This window comes from Trachurus japonicus, chromosome 5 (assembly GCF_045865225.1).
Source record: "Trachurus japonicus isolate A0001 chromosome 5, Traja_1.0".
NCBI lineage: Eukaryota > Metazoa > Chordata > Actinopteri > Carangiformes > Carangidae > Trachurus > Trachurus japonicus.
In genome coordinates, this window is record NC_140911.1 from 518,676 (window position 1) to 535,257 (window position 16,582).

Sequence of the window (16,582 nt, forward strand, 5' to 3'; positions counted from 1 at the left end):
TGGTGGCGTTAGTAAGCAGTTGCACTACATTTTCCCACCGGCTACATCTACTCACCCTCATGTTGACTAAGGGTTGGGAGAAGTTTCAGAGTCATCCGTGCCTTCTCGGAGTTACAGGGGGGGTCCGCGCAGCACTGCACTGCCATATGACTTGTCTCAGTTCACTGCTCTGCCGGTGTCGTACAATTTGCAAAAAATATTAGTTGTTTACTTTTGTTTTCCTGATTTCTCTTCAGACTGAACTACTGTAACCTCTCAAAGGGAAGCTGTGAAGCTCTGTCCTCAGTCCTCAGCTCCCAGTCCTCTAGTCTGAGACACCTGGACCTGAGTAACAACAACCTGCAGGACTCAGGAGTGAAGCTGCTGTCTGGTGGACTGGAGAGTCCACACTGTAGACTGGAGACTCTCAGGTGAGGATCCATCCAGCTGTTTATCTGATGACACTTGAACACAGCAGCAGGTGTTGACAGAGGGTTCCTGTGTGTTGTTGTGTGTGTTCAGTCTGTCAGGATGTCTGGTCACAGAGGAAGGCTGTGCTTCTCTGGCCTCAGCTCTGAGCTCCAACCCCTCCCATCTGAGAGAGCTGGACCTGAGGAACAACAACCTGCAGGACTCAGGAGTGAAGCTGCTGTCTGCTAGACTTCAGAGTCCACACTGTACACTGGAGACTCTCAGGTGAGGATACAGCTGTTTGTTGGACAGCTGATCTTTAACATCCTTCTGTAACTTGTTGGTGAAGATGCTCAACATCTGCAGGATTTCCCTGTTAATGTGATTTTCTAAAACTCTGAGTTCATCATATTTTCTATCTCCAGTCTGTCAGGATGTCTGGTCACAGAGGAAGGTTGTGCTTCTCTGGCCTCAGCTCTGAGCTCCAACCCCTCCCATCTGAGAGAGCTGGACCTGAGCTACAACCATCCAGGAGCCTCAGGAGAGAAGCTGCTGTCTGCTGGACTGGAGGATCCAGACTGGAGACTGGAGACTCTCAGGTACAGTCAGACAAGAAGGACTCAGTCTGTCTCCTTTCTTTTACGTTTCGCTGCTCGGTCAGTCATTATGAAAGACGTCTGATTTGTCTTAAGCTGGGGACTAGGGTTGGGCACCGAAAAACGGTTCCAAATAGGAACCGGTTCCTAACGTCCGGTTCCGGAATCGTTAAGAAGCCGTTTGAATTTCGATCCTTTTTTTCGGTTCCTAAATGTCCGCACTAGTTTGTTTGTTTTACTCCGCTCGCACTAGTTTTAAGTAATTTGACCCGCCCCGCACCACCGCATCTATTTTCACAACCCTCCCCGCTGCTATTAAACGTCAGACAGCGGCCTTTTACTTTGAAAGGGCAGACAGAGGCGCTGTGTTGCCGGTAGCTTGTCAGTGTGGAGCTCGTGAGGAGTGGGAGAGTCACAGTGCAGCACGAGTGCAGCAGCCGCCGCCGCCGCCGCCGCCGCCACCTCTCTCTCTCTCCGGTCTGCTCTCTGCTCTCAGTGAAACCAACCCCGCTCTGCTGATGCGCCCAGCCGCCGTCTCACCCGGTTCCCTCACACCTCCGCCTGCTTTCCCATCAACATCAGCGCGCCCCTGATAACACACTCTGGACTTCATCATCAGTTTTTTTAATGACCCGCCCCACCGCGCCCCGCACCGCAAATAAAGTAAACATTTCTTGACCCGCACCGCGCGTCACTAGTGTACAGACCTCCTCAGCCTGAGAAGGCAGACATGATTATCTTCTTAAACAAAAACTGTTTTTGATTTGTCATCATGACTGCTCCAGTGTTTGTTTTATTTTGTTGCATATACATTCACCTGTTCTGCAGCTCTTTGTATGTTAGACTGCTTGCCAAGTTTCAGTTTTATAGTTAGTTAGGGACCCTCCCTTTTAATTGAATACCATAGTTGGCAAAATCTATTTTTGGAGGCCTTTTGGAGGTCTTAGAAGCTGTGTAAGATGTATGTTTGAAGTCCAAGCATGCATGCAGCCTGTGTGAAGAGTTTGTCAAATAAAAAAATATCCTGTGAAATAAGTTGTGACCTGTTGACCTGCACCTCAAAGAATCGGAATCGAGAATCGTTTGGAACCGGAATCGAAATAGAGAATCGGAATCGGAATTAGAATCGTTAAAATCCAAACGATGCCCAACCCTACTGGGGACACACTACACGATTTTCACAGTTGTTGCCGATTTAGAAAAGACTGAGTTCACACTAACCAACTGACTTCAGCAGATTTTTATAATGATCACACACGACTTCACTAGATGAAGGGGCACAGACTACACGCAGGGCTCCAGACTAACACCGTCCTGTTGTCCCAGGGACATGAAAATATGTATTTGGGACGATAATCAATATCCCCTGGGATGCAGTCGGGACGAAACAGTTTTTGTTTTTTGACTGAAAATGCACACACCACTGTCACTACACAAATGGCACAAAGCTGCACAAGACTCATACACAGACTATTGCACGAGGCTGACAATAGACCCGCAAAATTAACAATAAAGACTAGAAAAAGCATTTCCAAGAATGGAAATGTTCAGTTCAGTTCAGTTCAGTTTTTATTTATCCCGAGCGAAATTTAATTTGCAACAAGCATTACCAAATACAAGACAAAAAACAGCATCCAAGACATCGACATGTCACAAGCCACAACATAATATAATACATTAAAAAAACAAAAAACAGTACAAATAATAAAAACATACTCCTACTACTAATAAATTACTGTTAGTCAGTTAGTTAGTTCCATTTATTGTCCACAGTGTGGAAATTTGTTTTTGGTCTCATAAAAACAACAAGCAGGACACCAACAACAACACAACACTGTTGATATTGGGGCGGTGTGTGGCGCAGTGGTTAAGGCGGCCGCCCCATGTAGAGGCTACAGTCCTCAACGCAGGCGTCCCCGGTTCGAATCCCACGTCGGGCAGACCTTTCCTGCATGTCATTCCCCCTCTCTCTGCCTCCCCCTTTCCCGTCCATCTCACTATGAGCTATCAAAACATATACTTTAAAAAAAAAAAAAAAATGTCTTCACTCTGTACATTAAGGAGAAGTGGGAGAATGAAGATGAACATTACTGTAGAGGAGTGGCAGAGTATGTGTGAAGCACAGCACACAACCACAAATTCGAGAATATGGCGGGAATTCGGGTGGAAAAACCTGACCTGTTTTTTCATCACTCCCAAATTAAAAAGTAAACTAATAGGCTACCAGCACTCATGTTGGCGTTCATGTGGAGAAAGGGAAGCGAATCATACACACATTTTCTGGGGATGTCAGAAACTTAACCCATTTTGGGAAAACGTACACGATATAATTAAGAACATCCTGGGTTATGAAATACCCAAAGAATGTGGTGATATGTACCTTGGGAACTTGAATCAATATGTCCTGGTCAAAGACAGATATTTAATAAAAATATTACTGGTCACATGTAAAAAAAAAAAAAAACAATAACAAGAAGATGGTTTAAGGCTGAGCCACCAGCTGTGAATGAATGGCTAGAAATCAGTAGAGTAGTCCATAACATGGAGAGAATCCAAGATGACGCTACGAGCCTCTCTCTCCCTTTTCTTTGTTTTTACTCTAGTTTTTAGCTCTTTTGTTCACTCGACGTCTTCGACAATTACTTATGACCGCCGGACTCTATTGGACATCAGCCAAAGTGTCCTCGGCTCCTATACACCACCAGGGTTTTTGAGAGACACAGTGTTCAACCCGAAAGTGTCCTGGAACACCGGCTATGAGTGCCAGCACAGGCGGAAACGAGGAAGACGTGGCAGGTTACTGGTGAGACTACGGCGACGTCCTACTCGGCCTCCCATCCCGAGTATTCTGCTAGCCAACATGGAGTCCATTAGCAACAAGCTAGACGAGCTCCACTGCCGCATCAGCGCCCAGCGAGATATGAAGAACTGCTGTGTGTTCTGTTTTTCTGAGACTTGGCTAACACCAGACACCCCGGACAGTGCCATACAACCCGAGGGCTTCTCCGTGCATCACCTTGACTGCTCGTGTGAAGCAACCGGCAAGGCTAAAGGAGGGGGAGTGTGCCTTCTGGTAAACAACTCGTGGTGCACCGACATGGAGGTAATTTCTCGCTCCTGCTCGCCGGCTCTTGAACATCTCACCATCAAGTGCCGTCCATTCTACTCACCAAGACAATTTCCTTTTGTCCTGCTGTCTGCCGTCTACATTCCACCTCAAGCCAACGGTGCGGTAGCTATGGAGGAACTTCATGGCGTTATCAGCATTAATGAGAACCAGCACCCGCAGGCTATGTCCATCGTGGCAGGGGATTTCAATCACTGCAGCTTAAAATCGGTGCTACCGAAATACTACCAGCACGTCAGCTGTTATACCCGGGGCAACAAGACTTTAGATCACTGCTATTCCAACATAAAGGGAGCGTTTAGGTTTATTCCCAGGCCTCATTTTGGGAAATCAGACTGTAATATTCTCAGAGAATACGATTTCCGACCGGTCCCTGAAGTATACATGAATGTGATTGGCACATGTGACGTGTGTGTGTTTATTTCCTAGTTTACTGCAGGACTGTTTCTTGGAGAGTGCACAATTCACATTAACCCCAATGCAGTACCTGTAGTTCACCCACAAGACATTATTGTGAAAGTCACTGAACCAACTGAATGGGTTAATTCAATGGTGGCAGCAGAAAAACCACGCACAGGAAAACTGAGAGTATGTCTTGATCCAAGGGACCTGAATGACTTCATGTATTGTGCCAGTGCCTAAAAAAGCAAATGCTCGTGACATACAGGATTTTAGGCCAATAGCACTGACCTCTCAGCTTATGAAATGTTTTGAAAGAGTGGTCCTTGGGCATCTTAGTAAGCAGGTTTCTGCATACCAGGATCCACTACAGTTTGCGTATAAGAAAGGAGTCGGTGTGGATGATGCCTTACTTTATATGCTACACAGAGTGTACAGTCACCTGGAGAAAGCTGGTGCATCTGTAAGAATTTTATTTTTTGATTTCTTGAATGCTTTTAATACTATTCAGCCGCACATTTTAGTTAAGAAATTAATTGATTGGAATATAAATAGCTGTACTGCCCAATGGGTTATGGACTACCTCACTTGTAGACCCCAGTTTGTGAAAATGGGTAACAAGGTACTTAAAACTATTTTAACAAACACAGGGGCACCACAAGGTACTGTTTTGTCTCCATTTTTATTTACTTTGTACACATCAGACTGTAGATCAAGCTTGTTGTCTGACTGTCATCTCCAAAAAATTTCTGATGACTCTGCACTTGTAGGTTACATCACTGGTGACAAGCACACATCCTACTTAAGAGAAATAGACAGCTTCGTCAAATGGTGTGATGATAACCACCTTATTTTAAACTTAAACAAGACAAAAGAACTTGCAATTGATTTTAGAAGGAAAAAGACACCAGTCACTCCGGTAATTATCAAGGATGTGGCTATCGAGATCGTCCCCCACTACAAGTACCTTGGCATCCTTGTGGATAATAGGCTGGACTGGAAAGAACACCTGTGCTATTTTCACAAAGGCCCAGTCCAGGCTGTTTTTCCTCAGGAAGCTAAGATCATTTGATGTTAGCAGGCCACTCTTGAATGTGTTTTTTCATAGTATTCTAGCTAGTGTGCTTTTTTATGCTGTTGTCTGCTGGGGGTGGGGGTTGAAGTCTGAGGACAGACACAGGATTAACAAAGTGATTAAAAAGCAGGTTCTATCATTGGTTTGCCTCCTGACTCCTTAGAGGTGGTCATGGAGAAGAGGGTGGGGAGGAAACTCTGGTGCATTCTGCACAATAAGGACCACCCACTCTATGTTTTCTTCCATGAACTGAAGAGTTCTTTTAGCAACAGACTTGTGATGAAGATGTTCCTCAGAAAGATTCAGGAGGTCTTTTGTACCTGGTGCAGTGAAGTTTTTTAATGAACATTGTTGTTAATTAATGTTGTTTTCTGTTGTGTGCTAAGTAATGCATTGCATTGCACTTAATGTACTGCCTGAGTTGTCAATGCTTGTCATGTTGTAGTATTGTGTGTTGGATGTTCAGTTCAGTTCAGTTCAGTTCAGTTCAGTTTATTTTATGTCCCCAAAGAGCAATTTGGATTGCAGCTCATAGAATCACATAAAGGTAAAAAACACAAAGACATATAGTGACATAGAAACGCATCATTATAAATAACAATATAAAAAATATGCACTAATTGTGATCATATAAGAGATAAATATAGGAAATACCGTTAAAACACAGAATACAAGATCCAAGATAACACTATTAAGAACATAGTGGTCAAGTAAAGTGCATCAGATAAAGTGCAGTCTCACACAGAGGAGAGCAAAATGATTGGGACAGTACGGTGGCCAGTACAGACTTAAACAGGTTACAACCAGTCATTATTTCGAGGCATTCAGTGCTTGAATGGAGACAGGCACAAAGGAAAGTCTGTATCTATTTTTTGTGGCCCGAGGGACGCACAGGCGAAGGCCTGATGGGAGGAGCCTGTTCTCTGAGCACAAGGGATGGGCATCCTCTGAGCGAATGGACAGAGCTTTGATGAGCACCTGTCTATTAAATATGTGGTCCATCAAACTGGATGCCTGCGACCTTAGAGGCCACTTTCACAATTCTTCCGAGGGAATTCTTATCTCTGATGCAAAGATTGCTGTACCAGCAGACAATGGAAAAAGAGATGACAGACTCAATATAGGCACAATAAAACATTTTCATCAGAGTCTTGTCCACATGAAACCTGGCCAACTTCCTCAAGCAGTATAGGCGCTGCTGGCCTTTCTTACATAACATTTCAGTGTTGAGGTCAAATTTCAGTTGATCATCAATTATTGTACCCAGGTATTTATACCTGTTTACAAATTCAACTTTCTCACCGTTTATGTTGGATGGGTACGCCTGAAATCGATGCAGATCTCTTTTGTTTTTGTTACATTAAGTTGCAAGAAGGAGTCATTACACCAAGACAGAAAGTCATCAAGAACAGGACCATGACTGTCCTCATCATCATGTAGCAGGCTGACAATAAGTGAATCATCGGCATACTTAATGATGGATCTATTTATGTGACGGCTGCGACAGTCATTGGTATATAGAATATACAAGAGGGCAGATAATACACAGCCCTGAGGTGAGCCGATGGAAGATGACAGGGTGCTGGACAAAATCCCATTAACTCTTACTCGTTGAGATCTATTTGTTAAGAAATCAAGAATCCAGCCTACCAGACATAGATCCAAACCAATTCCAGTCCTTAAAACTAATTTTCTGCACTTTGCCTCTTTTTAATGCAGTGCGATACACGGGAATGAGATGCACACAGTTATGATCGGATGCACCCAGGGGCGGGAGGGGTAATGACTTATATGCCTCTCTGACATTGACAAAACATTTGTCAAGGATCTTGTTGCTCCTGGTGGGGCATGTGACATATTGGAAAAAGTCTCTCAGAGTTTTATTCAGTGAGCAGTGGTTCATGTCGCCAAGGATGATGTTTGGTGCGTCTGGAGAGATTATTTGGAGCTTCTGTGTAACTCGGTGTATTTGCTCACAGGCGCTCATTTCTCTGGCCCCGGGATGGATATATATCAGGGTGATAAATATCTGGGGGAACTCCCTGGGCAGGTACGGCGGCCATAATGAAACGGAGAGCAGCTCGATGTCAGGAGTACACAGTCTCTCGCGGACGATAACAGATTTAATACTACACCAGCGCTCATTGACATATAAACATACCCCTCCGCCCGTTGACTTGCCCGTGATTGTGGCGTCTCTATCCAGGCGGATAGGTGTCCCGAACCCGTCGATCTCCAGGTCAGCATCAGAGTCCCGGTTGGATAGCCAGGATTCGGTGAAAGCCAGGATGCATGATTCCCTGAAGTCGTGATTGAAGCGCACCAGCGCTCGCAACTCCTCGGATTTATTCCTGAGGGACTGTGCGTTGGAGAGGATGATGGATGGTAGCGGGATACGGGAGAGGGGTTGTTTTTTCCTTTGGCGAACGCCACCTCTCCTCCCTCGCTTCCTGGTCTTACGTTGTTGATGTCCTCCGAGGGGCTTCTGGCAGCCAGATCACCAGGATTAGGCACGATGAGGTCACCCGGACGGTCCTGCACGTTCCAGCGGAGTAGAAGCTCTCTGCTGTACTGTATTCTGGTGGGGTGGCTTGGAGACCGTAGGCTCCAGGCAAGGTGAAACGCAGCCTGCACCAGGAACAAGGTAAAGGAGTCCATGATTGTAGGCTATGTCTCAGGTCGAGAGTTCAGGAGAGACTCCAGGAGGGATTTCCTCGCAGACTCAAGCTGCGAAACTCGGCCCGCACACAAATGTTATCTGGGCACACACGAGCGAGCCCTGAGGAGGAGGATGTTGTGCGTACAGAGTGACAATCAATTTCCCTTCAGAGGGATTAATAAAGTAAACCAACCAACCAACCAACGAATAAAGTCATCAAACGCCCGCACTACCCTTTACCTACCCTTGACGACACCACATCCAAATTGGCAGGAGCCTGTTTCTTCAGTGTAATGGATGCAAGGTCGGGCTACTGGGCCATTAAGCTCTCAGATGAGTCTTCAAAGCTGACAACCTTCAACACTGTTTTTGGACAATACAGATTCCTCCGCTTGCCTTTTGGATTGATCTCTGCTCAGGATGAGTTTCAGCGTAAAGTTGATGAGACTTATGAGGGTTTGCAGTGTGTCACAGTAATAGTCGACGATATCCTCATCTATGGCAAGAAGAACATGATACCAACCTCCGTGCCATGTTGCAGCGCTCCAGGGAGCGAGGAGTCAAGCTCAACCCAGATAAGAGTACAATCTGTGCCACTGAGGTCAGCTACTTTGGACACAGAATCACCAAGGATGGAATCAAGCCGGATCCAGCTAAGATTGCAGCTGTAAAGGACATGGAGCCACCAAAAGACAAAGGTGAGCTGGAAACAATCCTTGGCATGATTAACTATTTGTCCAGATTTGCCCCTGGACTGTCTGATGTCAATGCAGATGGGATGCACAACAGGAGGAAGCATTCTGTCAGGTGGGAGGGTTTTGGACTAGAGTTTGGAGCCGGACTCGGGGGTGCAAGTAATGAAAAGAGTTTATTAACAAAAATGGTAGGTGCAAAGTACAAATGAAAAACAACCACGAACTGAGGGGCGAGAACTGAAAAGGTGGTGGCGACAGGGGACGAGCTGACCCAAGGCACGGTGGACTCCAAACGTTGGCTGTCTGAAAACAGGGAAACAAAACGGAGGAATTACTAAAAAGGTGCTGGCAGGACAGGCAAGACTTACTGAATGAGTGGTCGTGGTGACTACCGCATGGGACGGAATAATCTGGCAGCTGGGTGCACTGGTGAAGGTGTTTTTGAGGAGCTTGATGAAGGTGGAATTGGATGCAGGTGTGCAACCTGGAAGTGGGTCAGCTCCGCCCCCTGTCACCACACACCTAAACGGAGGGAAGAAAAAAAAAGAGAAACACAAACACAGGCCAACACAAAATCCAAATCAAACCAAAACCATGACACATTCAAGAAAATTAAAGAGCTGCTCACTCAGGAACCAGGTCCAGTATTAAGATACTTTTACCCGAGCAAAGAACTCAGACTCCAAGTTGACGCATCAAAATATGGATTAGGTGCAGTACTGTTACAAGAAGGAAAGCCCCTAGGCTATGCATCTAAATCACTGACTGATTGTGAAGTCAATTATGCACAAATTGAGAAGGAGCTATATGCTATTCTGTTTGGATGCAAGCGCTTCCACCAGTACATCTATGGTCGCCACATCATCGTGGAAAGTGACCATAAGCCACTTGAATCCATTTTGCGAAAACCACTTGCAGCAGCGCCTCCAAGGTTACAAATAATGATGCTTCAGCTACAGAGGTATAACTTTACCATCACTCACAGACCAGGCAAGGACATTCCTGTCGCAGACACTCTCTCCAGAAAGTCACTGCCTGACCAGGACACCAGCCTCAGTGAAGGTATGGACATGCAGGTGCACACTGTTTACAGCAACCTACCTGTCAGTGACACCAGACTTGAAGACATCAAGACAGAGACTGGAAAAGATGCTCAACTCATTGTGCTGAGAAAGACAATTAAGCCAGGATGGCCTGAGGAGAGGAAACTAACACTTTACTTGAAGGTACCGTCATAAGAGTGACATGACAATGTCATAACAGTGTCATGTCACAGTCATAAACGTGTCATAAACATTAAGTCAATGTCATTAAACATTTATGTCATTAAGTGTCATTCGTTTTTGTAATGACAAGTTGACATTATTTTGGTTGTCTTGATTATGACACCTTGACATTAATCAAGGTGACATAACCAGAAGTCGTCTTTGTCATGACAACTTGACATTAAAGCAGAAGTAAGCGATCCGGTGGTTTTCGCTAATGCTGCGTTCCAGGCAGGCTTTTGAAACCGTAAATTACAGCTTCAAGTCACAACTTACGACTTTGTAGCGTTCCAGGCAACCCACTCCTGTTTTTCCGACCTGTTTTACCTGTGAAAGTCACTATAACGGCCACTCGTAACTTCCGACCCGTGAACTCGTACCAGTACGTCTTTTTTTACAGTCTATGTACCAGATCGAACTGGTTTCACAGGTCGGAAAAATATGAGTTGCCCTGAACGCACCATAACAGTCCTCGTCCCTACGTCGCCACATTCACGGCGTCCCTTGGCTGCACACACAGCGCTTCATGCCGTTCTCTCTCCTCATTGGATAAAAACTGTAGGATACGAGAAAGTTTTCTCCTGGGCTCAGAGCAGAGCAGAGTGACTGACAGACCTGTGTTTCAGTCCAAACACTCTATAGAAGTGATTGCTGTCGGAAGATATAACTATTTAAGACTTATAGTAACACAAATATATCGCTTGCTTCTGCTTTAAATTTGTTTGGGATGACCTTATTATGACAACTTGACATTACTCAAAGTGACATTACCAGAAAAGGGCCTTGTCATGACAACTTGACATTAATGAAATATTTTCTGTTTAGTTGACATAATGATTATTAATTAGATGTGCAAGGTTACAGAACAAATCTAGCACATGGTCATTGTTGTTTGACAGGATGTGGACAGGATACCCAAACCTGACTGTCATGACACCATTATGACAGTGTAATGAAGAAATTCTCTGACCTCAAGAAAAGTGGTAGCATTTTTATTTGTCATTAACATATCATGAAGGATAAACTGACAGTCATGACACAATTATGACAATGTAATAATTTTTTCACATCACGTAAAACAGAGATCAAACATTTTTGAAAGCTTGAAATTATAAAAACAATTATACTGACAATAAATAAAAAACAAATATATAATAACATTGTCTAAAAACCATAAAAAAACATAAATAAATCATTCAATTTCCAGGTGGAATTTTATGTCAAGGCATGCCTTGACCTCAGCTGCAGCGCTGCGTGTGTTCTGACCCAGGGGTGGGTTCACACCATAGGTTCACACTCAGGTTTATTCCTGTATGACGGCGACATAAAACAAAATGGATGTGAGTGAATCTTCTCCTACCACAGAATAAATAAAATACATTTAGCAAGTACACTAGTACATGGAGGACGTACTACCACATGCACATCACACACACACTCACTCACGCACACACACACACACACACACACACACGCATGCACACACGCACACACACACACACACACACCCACGTACAGGGAGAAATCGCGGCAAAATAACTTTCTCTCTCCTGCTCAAAACGGTTCTTAAAACATGCTACTCGACAGAAAACACCACAAACACATCTCCAAACAGTTTTACATTAACATTCTTTCGATAAATTAGCATAACTTTTTGGTCCCGGAGCCTACTACATTACCTCAATCAGTCAGGAACAGTGCAGACTGACGATTATGACAATGTAATGAAGATATTCTGTGACCTCAAGTGAAGTGGTACCTACCTCAATCAGTCAGGAACAGTGCAGCCTGACGAGGGAAGGGAGCTACATGCGTCATATCCACGAACTTTCAAAATAAAAGCTTGGACTTGTAAAAATGAAAGAAATACAAAAATAAATCCACAAAAATTGAATTATTGAATTATAGTAACAAAAAAACCCTATGTAAAACAGTATAATTCAAACTTTCATGGATTTATTTTTGTATTTCTTTCATTTTTACTAGTCCAAGCTTTTATTTTGAAAGTTCGCGGATATGACCCATGTAGCTCCCTTCTCTCGTCAGTCTGCACTGTTCCTGACTGATTGAGGTAGGTATCACTTCACTTGAGGTCACAGAATATCTTCATTACATTGTCATAATTGTGTCGTGACAGTCAGTTTATCCTTCATGATATGTTAATGACAAATACAAATGCTACCACTTTACTTGAGGTCAGAGAATTTCTTCATTACACTGTCATAATGGTGTCATGACAGTCAGTTTTGGGTATCCTGTCCACATCCTGTCAAACAACAATGACCAAGTGCTAGATTTGTTCTGTAACCTTGCACATCTAATTAATAATCATTATGTCAACTAAACAGAAAATATTTCATTAATATCAAGTTGTCATGACAAGGCCCTTTTCTGGTAATGTCACTTTGAGTAATGTCAAGTTGTCATAATAAGGACATCCCAAACAAATTTAATGTCAAGTTGTCATGACAAAGACGACTTCTGGTTATGTCACCTTGATTAATGTCAAGGTGTCATAATCAAGACAACCAAAATAATGTCAACTTGTCATTACAAAAACGAATGACACTTAATGACAACAGTCATAAATGTTTAATGACATTGACTTAATGTTTATGACACGTTTATGACTGTGACATGACACTGTTATGACAGTCACACGTCGTGTGTTGGCTCAACTTATGTTACACAGTACAGAACAAGACACAGACCATTCATCGGTACTCCTGCTACCTGTCTATAGGCAGGAGGTTAAGAGGAAACCCACCTTGAGGACAGTCCAGTGCTGGTCAGCGGAGGACGAGCTTAAACTGCAGGGCTGTTTTGATTTAACAGACTGGACAGTTTTCAGAGACCCCATTAACCTGAGTGAGTACACTGATACAGTTACAGACTATGTTCAATTCTGTGTTGATCTATGTATCCCCAATCGTACCATTCGCTCCCATACAAACCAAAAACCATGGGTTAACAGCGATGTGCGCATGAAACTGAAAGAAAGATCTGCTGCTTATAAAGCGGGACAGAACGAGCGCTACAAGGAAGCCAGGTACGAGCTGAGGAAAGCCATTAAGTCAGCCAAAAAACAGTACCAGGACAAACTCGAACAGCAGTGCAATGAGGGGGACTCTAAGCGTTTATGGCAGGGCCTGCAAGCCGTCACAGATTACAAAAAAAAGCCGGGCGGTTTTATCAACATCACCACTCCAAACCCGGACAAGCTGAACAGTTTTTATGCCCGCTTTGAACATGCGGTTGAGCCGCCATCACTGGTCCTGGATGAGGTGTCACTCAACGAGCCAGTACATCAAGTGAGGATGACGTGAGAAAGGTCTTTAAACAGTAGTTTAGATATAAACCACTCTGACTGTGTTTCTTCCTCCAGGTTGAACAGTAGTTTAGATATAAAACCACTCTGACTGTGTTTCTTCCTCCAGGTTGAACAGTAGTTTAGATATAAAACCACTCTGACTGTGTTTCTTCCTCCAGGTTGAACAGTAGTTTAGATATAAAACCACTCTGACTGTGTTTCTTCCTCCAGGTTGGACAGTAGTTTAGATATAAAACCACTCTGACTGTGTTTCTTCCTCCAGGTTGAACAGTAGTTTAGATATAAAACCACTCTGACTGTGTTTCTTCCTCCATGTTGAACAGTAGTTTAGATATAAAACCACTCTGACTGTGTTTCTTCCTCCAGGTTGAACAGTAGTTTAGATATAAAACCACTCTGACTGTGTTTCTTCCTCCAGGTTGAACAGTAGTTTAGATATAAAACCACTCTGACTGTGTTTCTTCCTCCAGGTTGAACAGTAGTTTAGATATAAAACCACTCTGACTGTGTTTCTTCCTCCATGTTGAACAGTAGTTTAGATATAAAACCACTCTGACTGTGTTTCTTCCTCCAGGTTGAACAGTAGTTTAGATATAAAACCACTCTGACTGTGTTTCTTCCTCCATGTTGAACAGTAGTTTAGATATAAAACCACTCTGACTGTGTTTCTTCCTCCAGGTTGAACAGTAGTTTAGATATAAAACCACTCTGACTGTGTTTCTTCCTCCATGTTGAACAGTAGTTTAGATATAAAACCACTCTGACTGTGTTTCTTCCTCCATGTTGAACGGTAGTTTAGATATAAAACCACTCTGACTGTGTTTCTTCCTCCAGGTTGAACAGTAGTTTAGATATAAAACCACTCTGACTGTGTTTCTTCCTCCAGGTTGAACAGTAGTTTAGATATAAAACCACTCTGACTGTGTTTCTTCCTCCAGGTTGAACAGTAGTTTAGATATAAACCACTCTGACTGTGTTTCTTCCTCCAGGTTGAACGGTAGTTTAGATATAAACCACTCTGACTGTGTTTCTTCCTCCAGGTTGAACAGTAGTTTAGATATAAAACCACTCTGACTGTGTTTCTTCCTCCAGGTTGAACAGTAGTTTAGATATAAAACCACTCTGACTGTGTTTCTTCCTCCAGGTTGAACAGTAGTTTAGATATAAAACCACTCTGACTGTGTTTCTTCCTCCAGGTTGAACAGTAGTTTAGATATAAAACCACTCTGACTGTGTTTCTTCCTCCAGGTTGGATCATGGTGGAGAGAACAGGCTAAAACCTGGTCCCTGGAGATGTAAGTGTGGATTTAATGTGACTAATGATCAGACAACAGCTCTGTCAGTTTGTCTTTAAATACAATGTTGATTCAATGAACCATCAGAAGATGAACTGCAGCTGTGTTGTGTCTTGTTCTCTCCATCAGACGCCTGTCAACTGGAAGTGGACATGAACACAATGCACAGACAACTCATCCTGTCTGACGACAACAGGACGGTGGAATATGAGTTATTGAATAACTCATACCCTGACCATCCAGACAGATTTGACCAGTGGCCTCAGCTGCTGTGTTCAACTGGTCTGGCTGGTCGCTGCTACTGGGAGGTGAAGTGGAGGGGAGCGGTTCAAATATCAGTGAGTTACAGAGGAATCAGAAGGAAAGGACACAGTCTGTTTGGAAGAAATGATCAGTCCTGGAGTCTGAGCTGCTGTAATGGTGGTTATTCTTTCTGTCACAACAAGACAGAAACACGAATCTCCTCCTCCTCCTCCTCCTCCTCCTCCTCCTCCTCCTCTGTCTCTAACAGAGTAGCAGTGTATGTGGACTGTCCTGCTGGCTCTCTGTCCTTCTACAGAGTCTCCTCTGACTCACTGACTCACTGATCCACCTCTACACCTTCAACACCACCTTCACTCAACCTCTCTATCCTGGGTTTGGATTCTGGTCCCCCCTTATTTCCTCAGTGACTCTGGTTGATGTGTAGGATGCAAGGGCGCCAGTTTACTTTGAAAAGTGGTGGGGACAATGATCATATGTAGCCTACCCCCCCCCCCCAACCGCCGCCACTGCTGCACCCCGTACCACCGCACCTGACAACGTCTCCCAGACTGTCATAGACTACCGTTCTCAACCTGGTCTCCTAGTGGACCGGGTCTGGCTCCAAGTTTGAGCAAATAAATGAGCAAAGACCCGACCAGGTCCGACCAGTGTTGAAGCCTGGACCCTGGACCCGATGCGGTCGGACCGCGACAGAAAAAAAAAAAAAAAAAGCTCGTAGTTGTGTTCATTCATAGAGACGTGACAGGTGGGGCATTTTTTTTTAATAACATTTAGGCTATATGCGCATCGAGAGTGAGTGAGTGAGCAAGTGTGAGAGAAATAGAGATGATTGCCAACCGGCAAAAACTGAAACGAGACATTAAGCATATCGGGTGCTGTCCAGTACAATTGACGTCCTCCCTCCCCCCCAGCCCTTCTCAAGAGAACCCCCCGCCATCCCCTCCCCACGGTGCAGCTTGAAAACTCCTCTTTGTCCAAAGCGGGAGATGACAGAAAGAGTCTGAGAACTAATGTAATCGCAGCTACATTGTTGCGTTGGCTCCGGCAGAAGCTCTGCGCCATGCACACTGTTTCGGCTACCTATTTTGTCATTTGCAAAAAAAAAAGCACCGGCTTATTTTGTCATAGTTTATCAACGTTTTTTCGTCATTCTTCGTTAGGATAATATTAAGTTAATTTTGTGGTGGGGACAAAATTGTTCTGCTGCTTGCTTTTTATGAGAAGCGCTGACAGATGCACATGAATAGGCCTAATTATGAAAAATAGCCTAATAAATATTGTAAATGTATTTTGTTTGTTTAGAAATCAGGCCATTATGTACACAAGAACATGGAATAAATGTATGAAACACATTTATTTCTGATCAGAGTGACTGACTTCACAGATAAAGACAACAGAATCAACTAACTGGTGCATTTATCACTTCTAGGCTAGACTACTGCAACTCTCTCCTGTCAGGATGTCTGAAAAACTCTCTAAAGAGTCT

General features: G+C 43.9%; 1 long non-coding RNA gene across 2 annotated transcripts; it reads left to right on the forward strand.

The window, feature by feature from the left end:
* Window positions 1-236: 236 nt before the first annotated feature.
* LOC146986708 (uncharacterized) lies at window positions 237-14,823 on the forward strand. Of its 2 annotated transcripts, none has more exons than XR_015035892.1 (3): window positions 237-410; window positions 816-989; window positions 14,786-14,823. It is a non-coding gene; the product is annotated as an uncharacterized LOC146986708 (long non-coding RNA). The 2 variants fall into 2 exon arrangements; XR_015035891.1 differs by lacking the exon at window positions 237-410 and adding an exon at window positions 445-675.
* Window positions 14,824-16,582: the final 1,759 nt, after the last annotated feature.